Source organism: Podarcis liolepis (genome assembly GCF_965112155.1).
Source record: "Podarcis liolepis genome assembly, chromosome: 2".
Lineage (NCBI taxonomy): Eukaryota > Metazoa > Chordata > Lepidosauria > Squamata > Lacertidae > Podarcis > Podarcis liolepis.
The window spans coordinates 15,973,815-15,993,846 of NC_139555.1; the positions used below are offsets into that span (position 1 = coordinate 15,973,815).

Sequence of the window (20,032 nt, forward strand, 5' to 3'; positions counted from 1 at the left end):
GTTCCTCATAACTTCACAGTGCAAAGCAGCCAGTTTGCCTTCAAGGGAACAACCAACAGGAAACTGCAGCCAATCCAACTTCTCGGACAACTATACCAACTTTGCGAATGTGTACAATCACCAGTTTCTTACATGTACTCCTAGAAACCAGTGTTCCACAAACGACGGAGCACGTCAACCCCTTTAAATCGATCCACAGAAGCGAGTTTGAAGCCCGGTACCTGTCATGAAATGTAATGGAAACACATGTCACTATGATAAATTGTCTAAGGGGCTTCTGCCCAAGTGAACGCAGTTTCGGCCCTCGGGAAGAAAAGAAAAAGTGGGTTAAACTGTGGACACCATTCCCACAGGAAGCAGGGATGGCCATCAATTTGGAAGACTTTAAAAGACGATTGGACAAATCTATGGAGGAGAAGACTATCAATGGCTGCTAGCCAGGATGTCTATGCTCTGTCTCAACTCTCAAATACCAGTGGCTGGGAATTACAGGCACTGGTGGAGGAACGGGGGGGGGGGGCAGAGAGAGTGCATCACCCCCGGCACCATCAAGGAGGGGGGTACCATCATGGCTACCCCCCGGACATGCACTGCACCCCCCCACCGCTCCGGGCATCATACCCCCGCAGACAGCGCGCCATGCCCCCAGGATGTGCACTAGCCATGCCCCCACCTTCTATCTGCCCCCAGTGCCGGAGCATGCAGCTTCGCCACTGACTGCAGGTGAGGAGAGTGTTGCTGCATCCGTGTCCTGCTCCAACTGGGATTTTGGTTGGTGTAGTGGTTGGGAGTTACTCGTGCGTAATCCTGCCCCGTTTGGGCATTAGATTGCCTGGTTAAACCCTTCGGACTGCACAGCCCATCTCAGCGTGGCTGCCCTTAGTCACTCGTAGAATCTGTCTGTGGGCGTTTCTTAAAGCGCTGCCAACATAAGAGCTGTTTGATGGCCAAGCGTCTCCACCTCTCACTGCGCGGGAGTCTCCTGCGCAGGGTGGGCGTGGGTAGCGGGGTGCCTGGGCTCTCCTCACTAACTTCCAGCGAAGAGTCCTGGAGCCCCTGCACCTCCTGGTCCCGTTGCTCTCCTGGATCCCTGGTGTTACACTTATTCCCTTCCCCTTCTTCCCAGCCGAGTCTCCCCCTAGCGCTGGGACCTTCTCCTGCAGAATCAGAGACCCTCTCCTTCTCCCGTGCCTCTGATGTCAGTTCCCTGACATCCGGCCACTGTGAGAACAGGGCATTGGACTAGATAGGCCTTTACCCCAACCCCACAAGCTCTCCTTGTGTTCTTATATTATGTTCTAATATTGAAGCCACCTAATAGGCTTATGCCTAATAGTCATGCTGGCCCCATGACCCGGAAGCTGTACGCCGGCTCCCTCGGCCAGTAAAGCGAGATGAGCGCCGCAACCCCAGAGTCAGTCACGACTGGACCTAATGGTCAGGGGTCCCTTTACCTTTACCTAATAGGTTTAAGGAAGCTAGTTTTTAATAAGTGCAATCAAAATAAGCATAACTGAATCATCATCAAATTCTCCTCCTAAGAAAATCTATCAATGGAAGAACCATGTAGAGGAGCACTTCCAACGGTTGCTGGAAGGATTCAGTCATAAACCGGTGGCAAATTCAGGTTGCACAATTGTGGTTGACCGGGAGGTCTTCCACAACAAACGCACATTCCCAAATTAGGCTTTTTACACTAAGAAAAGCGGCAGGGAGATGCACAGGAGTGTGTGGGACACTTACTTTGATGCAACTGCCATCTAGCCTCCATGCAAGCACCACCAGGATGAATGCTCAATAAACAGCTTGCCTGTAGAAATAGCTCAGTCAGTAGAGCATGAGACTCTTCATCTCATGGTTGTGGGTTCAAGCCCCACATTGGGCAAAAGATTCCTGCATTTCAGGGGGGTTGGGCTAGATGACCCTCATGGTTTTTAACTGTCATTCTATTTAGAACCTAAAAAGGCCATACTGTGTCCTTCTTTTAACAGGGAATATCATAGCAAGTTCAACGGGTGGCTGGTTGAGGCGTTGGTATTATGGATCAGAACCCAAGTTCTTTTTGTCATTAGCACACTTTTAATAGCAAGTGCCTTCTTTTGTGTGCCCGCTAAACCCCTGGCAGGCCATTCCTGCTAAACCCTGATAAGAACATTTCCCCTGAAGAATGTTCCCTACAGCAGGCAGAATGTGCTCTGATGGGAAGACTGGTTTTTTCCAAGGCAACATCATCTAGTCACGATCTGGCCAGAGAAAGGAGATACCTTTTTGTCTGAGGAGAGAAACCCTTCTCTTAGCATGAAGGAGCGCCATTCGCTCTCCTGACACAAAAAAGCAACTGACTTGGGGAAGGGGGGCGCCTCAGTCCCCTGAAGCCCATTTTTCAGCTTTGAAAAAACACAACTCCCAGCTTCCCTGGCCATTGGCCTTACTAGCTTGGGCTTATGGGAGTTGGAGTCTAACAATAACTGGAGGGCCACAGCTCCCCCATCCAACTATAAAGACACAGTGTAATAATAATAATAATAATAATAATAATAATAATAATAATAAATAAATAAATAAAATTTTATTAATATCCTGCCCTCCCCAGCCGAAGCCAGGCTCAGAGCGGCTAACAACAGTAAAATAATACAGTGGTACCTCGGGTTACATACGCTTCAGGTTACATACACTTCAGGTTGCAGACTCCGCTAACCCAGAAATAGTGCTTCAGGTTAAGAACTTTGCTTCAGGATGAGAACAGAAATTGTGCAGTGGCAGCGCGGCGGCAGCGGGAGGCCCCATTAGTTAAAGTGGTGCTTCAGGTTAAGAACAGTTTCAGGTTAAGAACGGACCTCCGGAATGAATTAAGTACTTGACCCGAGGTACCACTGTACAACATTCTAAAATCATTTCATTATAAAAAAAGTTCAAATCAGATTAATGGCAACCATTAGGCTAGAGTTCTGTGAGGATTGCCAAAGGAGGGGGTCAGGCTGTGCCCTGGCCAAAGGCCTGGCGGAACAGCTCTGTCTTGCAGGCCCTGCGGAAAGATGTCAAGTAACCAGTAAGTTCAGTGAACGGTCACAGAAATTGGATAGCGGGAAATATTCGAACATACAATCTGCATTGGAAACCCACAAAATTCTCACAATTGTGTGTGGAGATGAAGCAGTGTATGAGTGGTTTAAGCATTTCTGTGAAGGGTGGCAAACCATCGAAGATGACCCTCAGTTTGGTAAACCGTCGAAGAGCAGAACGACGGCAAATGTCGACAGAGTTTGTGAGCTATTGATGCAGGATCGCCACTTGTCCGTCTGAATGATGGCGGAAGAATTGCATATTCCGTGTGAAATCATTACTGAGGTTACAGAGTTGTCCCACCCTCCATATTCTCCCGGTCTGGCCCCACCGGATTTCTTTCTTTTTCCAAAACTGAAATCAGCACTGAAATGGCACAGATTTCCCAACATTTCATACGTCCAAGCTGCTGTGACGAAGGAACCGAAAGCAGTACGAAAAGAGGACTTCTCCAGAAGTTTCCAACAGTTCTACGGACGTTGTCAACACTGCATTGTATCAGAGGGGGCCTACTTTGAAGACCTGTGAGGTATGTATGCTCGAATATTTCTCGCTGTCCGATTTCTGTGACCATTCACCGAACTTTCCAGTCACACCTTGTATACTGTATACTTAGAAGCAAGTCTCATTGAGCTCAGTGACACTCCCAGGTGAGTGTTGTAGAACTGCACTGTTAACGGTTTGCAGAGCTTAGATGAGGTCACTCGCTTAACCCCCAAAAGCTCCTCTCCCAATCCAGGCTGCACAAGGATTTCATACTGAGGGCCTGTAAGGTTAGTCTTACCCACAGGGGTTTGCTTTAAGTGGAACCCACAGAAAAGCAGCTGTGTTTTATTCTTACGCTGGCTAGTTGTCACAACATAAAGACACAATAGGAAAACACAAAATACAAAAGAAGAAGAAGAAGAAGAAGAAGAAGAAGATGAAGAAGAAGAAGAAGAAGAAGAAGAAGAAGAAGAAGAAGAAGAAGAAGAAGAACCCAATAACCCCCCCTAACACCTTTTAAAAGGGCATTGGATGTCAATCAGCCAAAGGCCTGGTTAAAGTGGAACGTTTTTGCCTGGCACCTAACAGACAGTTAAGTCCAGTCAAAGGCAGCTATGGGGTGCAGCGCTCATCTGACTTCCAGGCCAGGTGTGTTGGGCCCGGGGGTAATCCGAATAACGTGGTCCAGGTCCGGTCCCAAATCCAAGGGTTCCGCAAGGGGTCAGTCTGACAGGGCCAAGCAGGACACGAGGCAGGAAACCAGGCAAGGTCAGGCACAGGATCACAGGCAGGTTCTGGCAAAACAGCAACGTTGCTCCCGCAACCTGGGGCAGGGTCCGACAGCCTTTTATATCTGTCGGGGTAACGGCCAGTCCTGATCTGACAAACTGGAACGTGTCCAGAGGAGGGCAACCAAAATGGTCAAAGGCCTGGAAACGATGCCTTATGAGGAACGGCTAAGGGAGCTGGGCATGTTTAGCCTGGAGAAGAGGAGGTTAAGGGGTGATATGATAGCCATGTTCAAATATATAAAAGGATGTCATATAGAGGAGGGAGAAAGGTTGTTTTCTGCTGCTCCAGAGAAGCGGACACGGAGCAATGGATTCAAACTACAAGAAAGAAGATTCCACCTAAACATTAGGAAGAACTTCCTGACAGTAAGAGCTGTTCGACATTGGAATTTGCTGCCAAGGAGTGTGGTGGAGTCTCCTTCTTTGGAGGTCTTTAAGCAGAGGCTTGACAACCATATGTCAGGAGTGCTCTGATGGTGTTTCCTGCTTGGCAGGGGGTTGGACTCGATGGCCCTTGTGGTCTCTTCCAACTCTATGATTCTATGATTCTTCTATGATCACCCAGTGACTCACCTCCCTGTCTCGCCCGAAGGCGAGCACTCCTCCTGCAAGTACTCAGGTCTCTCCTTCTCTCAGACCTCAGTCTCTGCAGCTCGGGAGATGTCAGTGGGTTACTAGACCCAGAGGCCGCCTCAGCCTCTCCTGACCCAATTGGTAGTGGAGCAGCTGTAAGTGATGGCCCAGCTGAAGGCAACGAGGTCATCCCCGCATCTGGAGCCAGGGCAGGCTCCGGCCCCTGACTCGGCCCAGCTGGTGCTTGTTGCAGGGGAACCTGTGCAGACTGGGGCTCTACAGAATCAGGCCCCAGGCTAGGTTCAGATGCCGCCTGGGGCAAAGGATCTGGTGCAGACTGAGACTCCTCTGGCTCCGAGCCCAAGTCCCAGGCAATCAGACTAAGGGAACCAGCGTTTATCCGCAGACAGCTTTTCTACGTCATGTGGCCAGCAGGACTAAACCGCTACTGGCACAACGGAACACTGTGATGGAAGCCAGAGGGCACAGAAACGCTGTTTACCTTCCCGCCGCAGCAGCACCTATTTATCTACTTGCGCTGGTATGCTTTCAAACTGCTAGGTTGGCAAGAGCTGGGACAAAACAACAGGAGCTCACCCCTTCACGCAGATTCAAACTGCTGACCTTATGATCAGCAAGCCCAAGAAGGTGTATAATGAAGGCACCAAGCCGCCCTGGGGAAAGCATTCATCCACAGATGGGGAGCCACTGCAGAAAAGGCCCGTTCTCCTGTTGCCACCCTCCGGACCTCTCATAGAGGAGGCACATGAAGAAGGGCCTCAGAAGATGAACTCAGGGTCTGTGTAGCTTCATATGGAGAGAGGCAGTCCTTGAGGTATTGTGTAGGTTATGTGGGCTGTTCTGTCATAGCTCCCCACCCGCTGCAAGCTGGCCTGCTGCTCTCAGGTTCAGAAAAGGACGCTGTCCCACTGCCAGTGCTGAAGTAAGACTCCACTGCCAGTCCAGTCTGTGACTTTATCTGAAACCGGGGGTTGCTATCTTGTCCCTTGCCTCAGCAAAATGTGTTGGGCCACTTCCCTGCAGATTGCTAGGGGTTTTCCTCCTGATCTGAAAGAAAGCGAGGACAAATGGCTGAGATCAATGCAGCCACTGAGCCACACAGCTATTAAAGGTACAAGAATCTCTGCTCTCTTTGGGTCAAGCCTTGACAATTCCAATCAGCCTCTTCTCCTAGGAAAAGAGACTATCTGTCCAACCCAATTCAGCCTCTTTCTCTCAACCCACTGTCATTCACACACACATACACACACACACTGGATATATTCACAATTGCGTTAAAAATAAATCAAAGAGGCATCCAACAACAAATATATATAGCTGAAAGCACATTACATACCTATGATTCCAGCAACTGCTGCTGCTCCCACCTCCTTGAGTCGGAGTGACTTTGAGTGACATCTGCAAGGTTTCTGCGGTACCTGGGGAAGCTTCTGCTGCTGCCGCTTTCTTTTCCCATTGACTCAGTTCAGCCAAGAATGCATAATAAGACACGAAGTTTATCCCAGGGGCCCCCTGAGCCCCACTTTGCAGCCTGCTAATTAACTCCTTAATTGTATTTACTTTCGCTGATATGGCAGTTTGGAGACAGGGCACCTTCTGTTCCTCATGGGTCAGATTTACCCATCCTGTCTCCTTGCTGCATCACAGGGGCTTGGAGATGGGATTATGACTCAGCACATGCACCCTTAGTGCCAAAGTGGGAATTGGTTGCTACAGAAGACAGTAGCATGTTGCCTACGGAGCTGGTTAGGCTGTTGTTGGTCTCGGCAGGCTTGCAGCATTCCCCACTTGGGAATGGCTTTCAGAGTATGTGTGCATTGTGCAATTATTTCACGTCCGCTTTCTGCCGCTTTAGTCTGCTTTCCTTTGAAAGCCTTTTGGCCAAGTGGTCTTTGGCTTAAGCCAGTGGCTTGGCATTCCTTGTTTGCTCCATTTGTTGGGCGGCATACACACGAACCCGTTTGTAGCACAAAGATGTAGGTTTCTCAGTCTGGAAACATTCATTCTCATCCTCAACATGCTGCTGCCAGTCTAGATCAGGCATAGGCACTAATCCCTCCAGATGTTTTGAGACTACAATTCCCATCATCCCTGACCACTGGTCCCATTAACTAGGGATGATGGGAGTTGTAGTCCCAAAACATCTGGAGGGCCGAGTTTGCCTATGCCTGGTCTAGATTGATTCTAGGACCAGCTGCCCACAAGGGTGGGTATGGTTACTTGATATGCATTTGAAAAACATCCCCTTGATTATGTTATCCATACTTCTTCCTCCCTGCATGAGCCCCAGGCAAATGAAAATGGAAGTGACAATTCCATTCTTGGTATATGCAGGGTTGCCATATTTCAAACACAAAGGTTGTTGAGCTTTTTTTGGCGAAATCACAAGAAAATGATGTTTTTGGATCTATTTTAAAGGAAAATCGCCAAAAATGACACCGCCGACCTGGGTTGTCATACGTCCGGACATTTTAGTTATTTCTGCCTGGACACTGCTTACGACTGCAGTATTCCAGTATTACGGCTATGTCCAGACATATGGCAACCCTAGGTATATGCTCACGCACAACATCATTGGCTCTCACTGGCTGTGTAGTCAAAACAGATTGGAGCTGCTTCAGATGAAGTCATGTGTCATGCCAAACAAAGGCATTCCTCAGCATTCCTAGGGGATTCCTGTTTTCATGTACCACTTCACTCCACCCACCCATCCACCCCCGGGAGTCATTTTTCATCCACTTCTTGGTCCTTCCAGGCCTTATTGTCCAATCGCCCTGAAAGGTTGGAGTTAGGCCTAGTTCAGGAACACTGGGCACATCGCAGAGATAGACTAGTCAATGGCAGTGGTTGAGAGGCCCCTGGTTCAGGTATCCAATTAGAATATTATTTGCCTCTCCCTGATCCCCTTTGGAACAGGTGCTGGGAGGGGCATTGAACTGGTATTCACACAAAGAACAATGTCATAAATGTACATACCAGGTGACAATGCAACACCACAGCACTAGATATTGCATGACACTGTGATTTACATCTTTCCTGATCCTTCTTGAAATTAAGCACGGAAGTGGAACTGGTGTTTGAATATAGAGTGCAGGCTTAACGTACATCCCAAGAACACATGCCGCCTATCATTCCGGTTTTTCATATATTGGATCACACGGCATTTCCCATCTTTTCGCTCCCCTTTGAAATGGCTGTCAACTCGGGTATGCCAAGTTGAAATGCAGAGCTGAGCTCCGAAGAAGTATATCAAATGCCATTTCAATGCACAAAGAATATAGTGGTTGCATACCCATGCCATTTCATTCTACGCTCAATGAAGATTGACTACTTTCCCATGCATAATCTGGATCTATTGTGCATGTTTTTGCCCGTGAAAAGTGCATCTTGGGAAGCTGGCTTCGTTCTGAAAATGAAAGCTCATTGCAGATTGAGTCTGCATCACCTTGCAGTGAGTCCATTTGAAAACCGGATGTAGGTAGTCCTATCAACGGAAGGTGTCTTCACACCTGCCCCATGGGGTTGTGGTATACTAAGGTATAAATCACCACATCCTCCTTCATTCACCTGGGGCATGTTGTGGGAGGAAAGGGTCAGTCAGTGCCTTTCAGCCTTATATACTTCACAGGGTTCCTCACCCCTGGGGATAGAGGGTCTCTCCTGTTTGCAAGAGTTTGGCATGTACATAGCTCCTTTATTTCCTATAGAATGAATGAATGTGCGCTGAGGTCTAGCGCCAAGGGCCTTCTGGCAATTCCCTCACTGAGAGAAGTGAGGTTGCAGGGAACCAGGCAGAGGGCCTTCTCGGTAGTGGCACCCTGCCCGTGGAACTCCCTCCCTACAGATGTCAAGGAAATAAACAACTATCTGACTTTTAGAAGACATCTGAAGGCAGCCCTGTTTAGGGAAGTTTTGAGTGTTTGAAGTATAATCTGTTTAAGTGTTCTGTTGGGAGCTGCCCAGAGTGGCTGGGGAAACCCAGCCAGAAGGGTGTGGCATAAATATATTATTATTATTATTATTATTATTATTATTATTATTATTATTATTACGGATCCTGTTCACCACCTTGAGCTCCTTGGATGAAAAGGTAGGATGTAAATGCAGCAGTTAAATAATATCAGTCCATCCTAACTGATTAGTCTAATTTGTTTTTATTTCTATTTGAACCCACTGATTTGGGTCCTACGTTCTGGAGGAGCAGGGTTGCATTGCACAAAGTCGTTGCATGAGCGGAATGACGTTCCCTTGCCAGCGGCGTAGCGTGGGTTGTCAGCACCCGGGGCAAGGCAAGTAATTTGGGCCCCCTAACCCCTAACCTGCCGCCGCTGCCAGCTTCTTCTTGCTGCTGCCTGGTCTGGTCTGGTGTGGTTCTCTCCCGCGCTCAGCACTGCGCTGGGTGGCCGCTGCACTGTCCCCCCCCCCCAGATAGTCCCTCGCTCTCTCTCCGCACCGCACGCCTGGCACCCACCCCCTCCACAGTGGGCGGCGACCCAGAGGCTCGGATCGGATTCGCACAGCCAGCACTGCAGTGAGAGAGAGTGAGTGAGCCAGGTAGGGGCAGAGAGCTGCGAGTGCGAGCGCCCCCCCGATGTTGCGCCCGGTGCAGCTGGCCCCCCCTGCACCCCCCACACTACGCCACTGTCCCTTGCAGAGTGGAAGTTCCCACCCCTATCTTCTCTGTGCACTCCTGGGGGGGGGAGCACAGGGTGGGAAGGGGGGAAATTTCCACGGCGCACATGGAAGATGTTCTCTTTGTGCAGGGCCTTTGGTGGATTCAAAGCACAGAGAACAAATTTGCTCCATCGTCCTTGTGACACAGCCCTTCAAACGTTTGAAGCCGGCTATCTTATCACCTCTTAATCGTCACTTCTCCAACTTTCCACCTTTCCTTCAAATCTTGGGTTGACTCCATTTGTAAACACCCATAAACTTCTGTTGTCCTCTTGGACATCAAAGCATTGCTCTCCATTTGGCCTCAGACAGGTGGTAGCAGTCTGGGCTTACTAGGATATTTTACACTGTGAATCAGGGGTAATGTATATGAATATCCAAATTAGCACTCACATCACCCCAGGAGCATGGCAATTCAACTGATTAGATGTTTGATGAACTAATTTCGGTGATGACCTCGGAAATTTTCCTTCCCAGCAATTACAGCATTAAACGCCGAGGATAAAATACAGTTTCGGTTTACCAAGGGGAAGCCTGACAAAATGTTCAGGGTGAGACAGCCAAAAGACAGCGTGCGATACCACAGCGAGTCTGTCAGGACAACGACTAGCAAAATATGCCATATGAGAGAGACAATATACAGAGGGAAACCCAAGATTATAGGAGCAAAGGGAGCTGTCAAACCATTTGGCCCATTTAGCCAAGTTAAAAAAGGTAAAGGTAAAGGACCCCAGATGGTTAAGTCCAGTCAAAGGCGACTGTGGGGTTATGGTGCTCGTCTCACTTTCAGGCCGAGGGAGCTGGCGTTTGTCTACAGACAGCTTTCCGGGTCATGTGGCCAGTATGACTAAACCACTTCTGGCACAACGGAAGACTGTGACAGAAACCAGAGCGCACGGAAACACCGTTTACCTTCCTGCCGCAGTGGTACCTATTTATCTACTAGCACTGGTGTGCTTTCAAACTGCTAGGTTGGCAGGATCTGGGACAGAGCAATGGGAGCTCACCCCGTACTGTGGATTCGAACCAGCAACCTTCTGATCAGCAAGCCCAAGAGGCTCAGGGATTTAGACCACGGCGCCACCCGTATCCCTAGTCCAGTAATGTCTACACTGACTGGTAATGGCTCTTGAGGTTGCCAGGCAGGAAGTCTTTTCCCACCCTCCCTGTAGATGTCAGAAATTGAACCTGGGACCTTCTGTATACAAAGTAGGTCATCTACCACTAAACTACAATCACACCACCGTTATGTACTGTAAAGAATCTTAAGTAACTATACAACGTGGAATTGTTCATGGCTTACAGCGGGGCATAATAAGACTACCAGGATACTGAAATGGTAACTGTTATGTACTGAAGTTCTCACCCTGGGCCAGCAGGGGGATACTGTAGATAGTTATGCAAATAAGGGATCAAAAGTGACGTTCAGTGATTGGATAGTTTTAGAAAATTGTTACAGTTACGGTACATTGTACTGGAGCTCTATATAAGCAGGCTGACTGAACCCTTCAGTTCAGTTCTGTTCTGACCTGTGAATAAACAAGAGCTGTTTGAAGAATCGCTGTGTCGTCTGATATGTTCACCCACAACTTAACAGAAACCATTCAACAAGACTTTGCAATACTGTCGAAAGAGAATAGCTTTGTCTATATTTTCACTCTGTTTTTGTGCATCTCCTGTGTTACTGCTTTTATTGTAAATATTTTATAAAATTAAACATAAAAGGCTGCTTTCACCTAACTAGCCCAGTTACAGATAGGTAGCCGTGTTGGTCTGCCATAGTCAAAATAAAAAAATTCCTTCCAGTAGCACCTTAAAGACCAACTAAGTTAGTTCTTGGTATGAGCTTTCTGATACTGAAGAAGTGTGCATGCACACGAAAGCTCATACCAAGAACTAACTTAGTTGGTCTTTAAGGTGCTACTGGAAGGAATTTTTTTATTCTAACTAGCCCAGTCAGCAGAAGCCTAGCACAAGGACTTCTGTTTGGTCAGTAGGGTTTTCCCCACCCCAAGCACAGTTTCCTCCTCCCCATCCCTTCTAAACTCCCCCAAATTGCCTGTGGAGGTTTAGGAGAACGCCCCCCCCAGAACAGCACATGGGGTAGGGGGTGTCATTCCATCAGTCAAACTTGAAGTGCTTGCATGTATGGAACAACTGGGAGAGCACATTGAATTCCATGCAAAATATGGTTTTTTAAAAATAAAATTATTATTAATAATAATAATAAACAACTTTTATTTATATCTCGCCCCCCCCCGGTCAAAGTCGGACTCAGGGCAGCTAACATCAGATACATAACATTGGTATAAAATCAAACAATAATTAAATTGCCTCCTTAAAACATGTCAAAAACAAATTAAAGTCTAATTAGATGGCTTTCCGCAGGGTTAGGGTTGGGAACAGTAAGTGCTCCACTGAATTGAAATTTCACGACATGGCCAAGTAAACAGCTATTTTCGTGGAGGAGAGTCAAGATATTAACTGATATGCATGAAATTTCATATATAACTATATAATCCCTAGTATAGTAAGATAAGACCTTTGGAGAAGGCATTTTTTAAAAAAAGATTTTTTAATGAACCGCCCGAGTAGGGCTGTAATTGTTCCTTGATAATTTGTTACCCCCCTCCATGACGGAAATAAGACAGAAAAGACAGGGAAGAGAATAGAAAGATGAAGAGAAAGAACTGGGAAAAGAAACAATATTTTTTGAGACTCAAGACTGGTCAGAGCTGAACTGAAAAAGGACTTCCCAAATTCTCCATACTATTTACGCACAGTGAATTTGGGGTTTGTGCATCTGCGGACTTCCTCCAAACATTTGCCAGGGGAGGACTGGAATTCTCCAACCGTTCAGGAGGAGTTTGAACGTGTACATTTTCCCTCAAAAAAAAGTGCCAGAAAATTCTTTCCTGGAACATTTCAGCTCACTTAACGTTGACTGAAGGGTTATTGTTCACGATGATGGATGAATTCAGCTCTCTAGATGTTGAACGCAACTCTCCTGTTCACATTGATTGATGAAGGAAGCAATGGGCTAAGAAAAGACGGGAAGAGTAGGGGCCAAATGTGAGGGATTTATTTTCTGGGGAAGTTTAGGATCGGCCATAGTTTAAAGGCACAAGGCCCATAGGGTATAAGGAGTTGAATAAAGCAATGAAAGGGTGCTTTGCTATTGAAAAAATAAAAGAAAGAGAGACATAGGCCCATAGCTGTCAACTTACAGATTTGAAAATAAGGGACCAGCAGCCTCGAAAATAAGGGATCAGCAGCCAAAATAAGGGTTTTTCCAAGCACAGGTATGTTCAACTTCTGAGCCCCTCCGAGCCAAAGGCAGAAAGCCCGGCCAGCAGCCAAATGAAGCCTCAAGTGGTGGTTCCCACAGCGCAGCAATCCAGCAAAGGGGATGCAGCAAGGAAAACCACCGTCACCTCTCCGCTGGGAAGTGCTGAGCAAAGGCGAGTCCCCAGGCAACGTGGCCGATTTGATTGGCACAAGGCATGCAAGCTCCACCCCCCAGTCGTTCTTAGACTCCTTATTGGGTGAGCAACGCAGCCAAGCAACACAGTTGGAGCCTCCCTCCTCCCTGGCCGGCAGGGAGGGAGGGAGGGAGAGGAGCTGCTTCCTTTGAAACCCGGGAAATTTAAGGGACATCATCAATAAGGGACAGCAGTGGGATACGTGCACTGGGATAAGGGAGTTTCCCGCCAAATAAGGGACGGTTGACAGCTATGCATAGGCCACATTCACAAAATACTGTCATGGCTTCCCCCAAAGAATGCTGTTGTTTATTAAAGGTGTTGAGAAATGTTAGCTGCCTCTCTTCCGAATTCTCTCTTTTTTTAAAAAAAAATATAATCTTTATTAGTTTTCCAGATTTCATCCTTCAAATACATATTATATTACATTATACATTTATAGTTTGCTCCTAAGAGCTGAATTCCCTCCTTCCTTCTTCTGACTTCTTTATGTCGCTTCTAATTTTTTCGCAGTGTCTTTATCCATTCTATATATTGTTGTTCTGCTTACGCAATTGTCCATAGGTTGTCTGTAAATAAATAAGCCCTTCTATATATACAATTCTTGTTGTCTATATATTATTTGCAACTACCATTGGTTACTTTGATTACATTGTACTTCTTATTGTTATTATTATTATTCCAATAAAAGTATTTATATTACACATTATGAGGTTTATTTTGATTCTACTGGCTTCTCTGTTTCACACAAATCTTTCCTATGTACAACATGAATTTCTTCCATTCTTTTTGAAATGTTTCATCGCCCTGTTGTCGAATTTCCCCCGTTAATTTGGCTATTTCCGCGTACTCCATTACCTTCTGTAGCCAATCGTCCACTGTTGGCAACTGCTGTTGTTTCCAGACCTGTGCTAACAATAGCCTTGCCGTTGTTGTTGCATATAGGCACAATTTCTGATCACTCTCTTCCGAATTCTCAGAATGGTTTAACCATCAGAGAACTCTGGGAATTGCAGCTCCGTAAAGTTGTCTCCTGACAACTCTTGGTGCCCTTAACAGCTCCCAGAATTCTTTGGGTTTGAAATATTTGTTTCTCATAGATCAGTTTGTTCTTTTAATTACGTATATTGTGAAAACCTCAATAACCCTTCCCCCCCCCCCAAAAAAAGTGTGGCACCTACCGTAACAACTTCAGGGCAAGTACTGACACTTTATTTTTCCTTATTAAAAAAAGAGCACTGGGTAAACGATAGTGCCCAGAATTCCTACAAAGAAAGAATGTGCTTTGAATGTGCTGTAAGGATGTGATTTGTACACAGCCCCTGAGTTCAGTTTCTTTGATTCACTCTGCTATATTAAGAATGTTATCTGGACTGTCAGTTTTCATTTCTTAGTGCAGAAAGTATTGATCTGATGTTTAGAGACCTTTCCTATTCTACTTAATTCAAGAGGCTTCTGAAAGCCTCTCTGTGTGAAAAAAGATTCCTGATGTTTGGGTTATTCCTTTAGAGAAGCTGAATACATCTGGTTTAAACTGGTTCTCTTATCTCTTTCTGTTATGTACTGAGTTGAATAGGATCCAAAATGCAGCTGTCTGATTGGTCTTAGAACAATAGGATCCAAAATGCAGCTGTCTGATTGGTCCTAGAACAATAGGATTCAGAATGCAGCTGTCTGATTGGTCCTAGAACAATAGGATCCAAAATGCAGCAGCCTGATTGGTCCTAGAACAATAGGATTCAGAATGCAGCACTCTGATTGGTCCTAGAACAATGCAGTAGTATGATTGGTCTGCAGGAGCCACCAAATCGAGCTCCAGATGGAAGTGAATCCACAACCTGATTGGCCTACAGGAGAAACCCGGAATTAGCCAATCACGTGCAACCTATTGTGTAAATAATGTATATAAAGCAGATATTGTGGGGGAACTTCCATTCCTCCTCACCACTCTGAGCTGCATAAAGAGCATGAAATCCACTCTCGATTCCGAGTATATTTCACTCTGCTATGTTAAGAATATCTGGAATGTCAGTTTGCATTTCTTAGTACAGAAAGTATTGATCTGATGTTTAGAGATCTTTCCTATTCTACTTAATTCGAGAGGCTTCTGGAAGCTTCTCTGTGTGAAAAAAGATTCCTGATGTTTGGGTTATTCCTCCAGAGAAGCTGAATACAGCTGGTTTAAACTGGTTCTCTTATCTCTTTCTGTCAAGGTTATGCTGACTATAATAATAATGGGCCAGAAGGAGCCTGCATTAAAAACTTTCTCTTTCTATCTCTCTTCCTTCTGGTGTAGTGTTCTGTATAGAGTGTTAAGTTTTAGTCTTGTTACAAGTTATTGTAAGTTTAAATTAAGTCTGCTGCAATTGGATTTCTTATGGACAGTGCCAATCCTGAACGTATTGGATTTGTGACCATTATGCTCATTTGCCTTCAGTAGCAGTAAAGCTCTGGTGAATGAAATACTATTGCCTCTGGTCTATTTTCTGGGAATCCTGCAATGTGTTTAAGTTGTTACTCTGCTAACTATACATTGGAATCTATTCTGGATCAATACTGAGTGGAATTTAAATGACATGGACATCCTGGATTCCAGCTACATGATTTAGCCTCGGAGAAGACAAAATCTGGATGCTTTGGGCCCATCAGTACGGCTGGGGCAACCGGAGGCGAAGGAAGATAGGGTTCCTGCATTTCTTAATACCTCGGGTCAAGTACTTAATTCGTTCCGGAGGTCCATTCTTAACCTGAAACTGTTCTTAACCTGAAGCACCACTTTTACAAATGGGGCCTCCTGCTGCCGCCGCGCCCCCGGAGCACGATTTCTGTTCTCATCCTGAAGCAAAGTTCTTAACCCGAGGTACTATTTCTGGGTTAGCGGAGTCTGTAACCTGAAGTGCATGTAACCTGAAGCGTATGTAACCCGAGGTACCACTGTAATATGAGCCCATTTCAGCATGTCTCGCTTTTCTCACCCACCCACAACAAAAGGCACCTGCCAATATTTGCTCGTCTACAAAACTTTTGATGCCTTGGGCACAGCATCTTACAGGAGTAGCATCTTCCTCCTTGGCACCTAGTGTAGGGTTACCAGATTTTTTTTCCAATGAATCCGGGAACACTTTAAACAAACAAACAAATAAATAAATAAATAAATACTACATGTTCAGGACATTGATGCTGCAGCGATGGCGGTGGAAGACTGCCATGTTTCCCCTTCCTACGAGGCTTCTATCTCCTTTCTCCATGAGCCTGGGCAGTCCCTGAGTTGTTGGTTCTTTGGTGGTGGTGGTGGGGAAGCGGCGTGTGGTGGGTCAGGCATGGAAGGCGGAGAAGGAGGGCTGAGAGCGGCGGTGGTGAGGCTTGGGCAGCGCGATACTTCCCTTACCATCGGAGCAGCCCCAATCCCATTCCTACTTGCGTGCAAGCAGGAAGGGGCAGGGATCCCTCAGCTGGGAAGGGAGGCTTCACACTGCCTTTCGGAGCAGCCCCATCCCAACTCCTACTTGCGTGCAAGCAGGAGGGGGCAGGGATCTCTCAGGCAGCGCAATGCCTCCCTTCCCATCAGAGCAGCCCCAATCCCATTCCTACTTGCGTGCAAGCAGGAGGGGGCAGGGATCCCTCAGCTGGGAAGGGAGGCTTCCCGTTGCCTAACTGAGAGATCCCTGTCCCGCTCCTGCTTGCACGCAAGTAGGAGTTGGGAGGCTGCTCCGATAGGCAGCATGAAGCCTCCCTTCACAGCTTAGTTGCTGGGGCCAGGGAAGGTGGAGACAGCCCGGAAGCTGCATCTTAGAGCCTCTGCACCACCATCAAATGGGGACTTCTGAGCAGCTCCTGAAGCCAGCCAGAGCCAACTGCTCTGGGCTGCTGAGGCCGCCGCCGCTGCGTTTCCCAGGAACATTAGATGAAATCCGGGGACATTCTGGGGATGGAATTTGTCTGGGAACTTATCTGCAAATCCGGGGACTGTCCCTGGGAAACAGGGACGTCTGGTAACCCTAACCTAATGAACTTTAGAGCTACTCCTGCTCTCTGAGTTTTGCTGAGCGTATTGTCGGGAGTTCGTCCTACACTCGAGTAGGACCCCGATAGAGACACATGCCCGACTGGTATGTTCTCTCCCTCCTGGTCGTTTATTTGGGAGCTTCAAAAGCTTTCTTCAGCCCGAACATCACAGCGACTGATGCCAACAGACACCGGCACACTTAGGGATCCGCAGAGTCTGTGCAGTTCACGTGACAGAACTCAGCATTTTGGCTAATCTACTTTATTTACATATAAGCACACACATGGGACACGGGTGGCACTGTGGGTTAAACCACAGAGCCTAGGACTTGCCGATCAGAAGGTCGGCGGTTCAAATCCCCACAATGGGGTGAGCTCCCGTTGCTCGGTCCCTGCTCCTGCCAACCTAGCAGTTCGAAAGCACGTCAAAGTGCAAGTAGATAAATAGGTAAACGGCGTTTCTGTGCGCTGCTCTGGTTCGTCATGCTGGCCACATCACCTGGAAGCTGTACGCCGACTCCCTCAGCCAATAAAGCGAGATGAGCGCCGCAACCCCAGAGTCGGCCACGACTGGACCTAATGGTCAGGGGTCCCTTTACCTTTACCTTAAGCACACACGGAGCACTGCAACATGGCTCCCTCTCTCTCTAGCATCAGACAGTAAAGAGAAAAAGAACAAAGGACAATAGTCCCACTTCACATAACACAGTAACACAAACATCCTGTCTCCGTCACTTTCGACACTGTGGGGTCAAAACATACACCGTCATGTGATAGACAAAAATCCCATGACTGCAACCATGGAGCAGGAATTCTAACACTGCCCCCTTTCCTCCTGGCACGCCCTGCCTCTGTCCTTGAATCCATGGCTTCCCTTGCCGAGCTGCAGAGTGCGCCATATTTTACTTCCTGGTCCCACCTTCGTCACCAGTGTTAAGTTGTGGGTGAACATATCAGACAACACAGCGGTTCTTCAAACAGCTCTTGTTTATTCACAGGCCAGAACTGAACTGAACTGAAGGGTTCAACCAGCCTGCTTGTATAGAGCTCCACTACAACGCAACAGTAACCACTTTCTGTAACTATCCAATCACTGAACGTCACTTTCAATCTCTTATTTGCATATGTGGACCTGAGTGAAAACTATCTACAGTATCCCCCTGCTGGCCCAGGGTGAGAACTTCAGTACATAACACCTTGGAGGAGAAGGCGGCTCTGGCTTGGGATGCAGACACCTCCCAAGAGCTCAGCTTCCCCTTAACAGCAAGAGCTTCTCTCTCCCTCCTCTCTCTGCTCCCCGTCCCCTCCCAACCTGCACCGCACACTGCTAAATGCCTCCTTATTCAATGATCCAGCTCACTGTTATCCCAAGCAAGGCACTCTGCAGATTTAAATAGAAAGATATCAAAATAAAAGATAATTGTCGTGGAAAATGAAGGTGAGGGAAGGGGGAAGGGGGAAGGGGGAAGGAGCTGTCAGTGCAAAGGAACTCTTGTCTAATTTTGCAACCCACGCAGAGCAGAGATACTAGTGCCTTGAACTCCAGCAGATAAAAAGCTTTCCAGACTCGATTACCTGCTCCTTGAACAGCTGGTTCCTTCAACAAGACGAAGTGTCTGGGTGGTAGGTCTGTCCCTAGAGGACCCTGGGAGTCAAAGTCCATGCGCATGAGCAGGGCTTGTGTCACAGGATCATAGGAAGCTGCCTTAGGCTCATACGCATGACATTTTATTCTAGAATCAATGGAGATTTGAGTACAGTGGTACCTCTGGTTACGTACTTCATTCGTTCCGGAGGTCTGTTCTTAACCTGAAACTGTTCTTAACCTGAAGCACCACTTTAGCTAATGGGGCCTCCTGCTGCTGCCGCCGCGCGATTTCTGTTCTCATCCTGAAGCAGAGTTCTTAACCCGAGGTACTATTTCTGGCTTAGCGGAGTCTGTATCCTGAAGCATATGTAACCCAAGGTACCACTGTACTAAAGAGCCTCAGCTCTGTATACCTGAACGGGCATCTCCCCCCTCCCTTGTCCAGCCCCAACACTGAGATCCAGCTCCAAGGCCCTTCTGGCGGTTCCCTCACTGCAAGAAGTGAGGGTACAGGGAACCAGGCACAGGGCCTTCTCAGTAGTGGCACCCACCCTGTGGAATCAGTGGCAGAGCTACGTGCTCCGGGTACCAGGAGCGGCGTACATTCGGGGGTGTGGTTGGCATGCTTCCCGGGGGTGTGGTGTACATTAGGGGGTGCACAGTAAGCGGCACGCGTCCCGGGGGTGGGGGCGGCTGCAATGTCACTCCCCCGGATGGCACCTGGGGCAAACCGCCCCCCCCACCCCCACCTTCTTCGCCAGTGTGTGGAATACCCTCTCATCGGATGTCAAGGAAGCAACTTTTTGGAAGACATCCCTGCATAGGGAAGTTTGCAATGTTCAATGTTTTATTATGCTTTTATATTTGTTGGAAGCTGCCCAGAACCTCTGGGGCAATCCAGTCAGATGTGTGGAGTACTCCAGATCTGCTGCATATTCTTGGTCCCTGAAAAAAGCTTCTCGAGAAACTGGTTTCATTCTGAAACTAAAAGCTCATTGCATGTTCATTCTGCATTACTGTGCAAATGTTTGAAAACACATGTAGGTGAATCCGGGAATGTGGGGTATAGCCATAGTCAACCAAGGACGTTGTACCCAGTTTGCAATCACGACTTTCTTCATTCACCTGGGGCATGGGCAGGGAGGAAAACATGAATCGCATAATCCGGGGGGGCAGTTTTCAAATGCATATTTAGTAAACCACACTGTCATTTGCAGATGACAGGATCCAAAATCAGTCTATGTCTGTTATTGTTTGCCACCATGGACATCATATGGAAGGGTGGAGAATATTGTTGGCCCATCTAATTTCCAGTTTGTTTGCTTTTCTGGCAAGCAGAAAACCAGGTA

At 47.4% G+C, this 20,032-nt stretch overlaps 1 protein-coding gene across 2 annotated transcripts in view; it reads left to right on the forward strand.

Annotated features, from left to right (window-relative positions):
- LOC310700574 (aquaporin-6-like) overlaps positions 1–20,032 on the forward strand; it is a 273,203-nt gene that overhangs the window by 208,744 nt on the left and 44,427 nt on the right. The window lies entirely within an intron of this gene.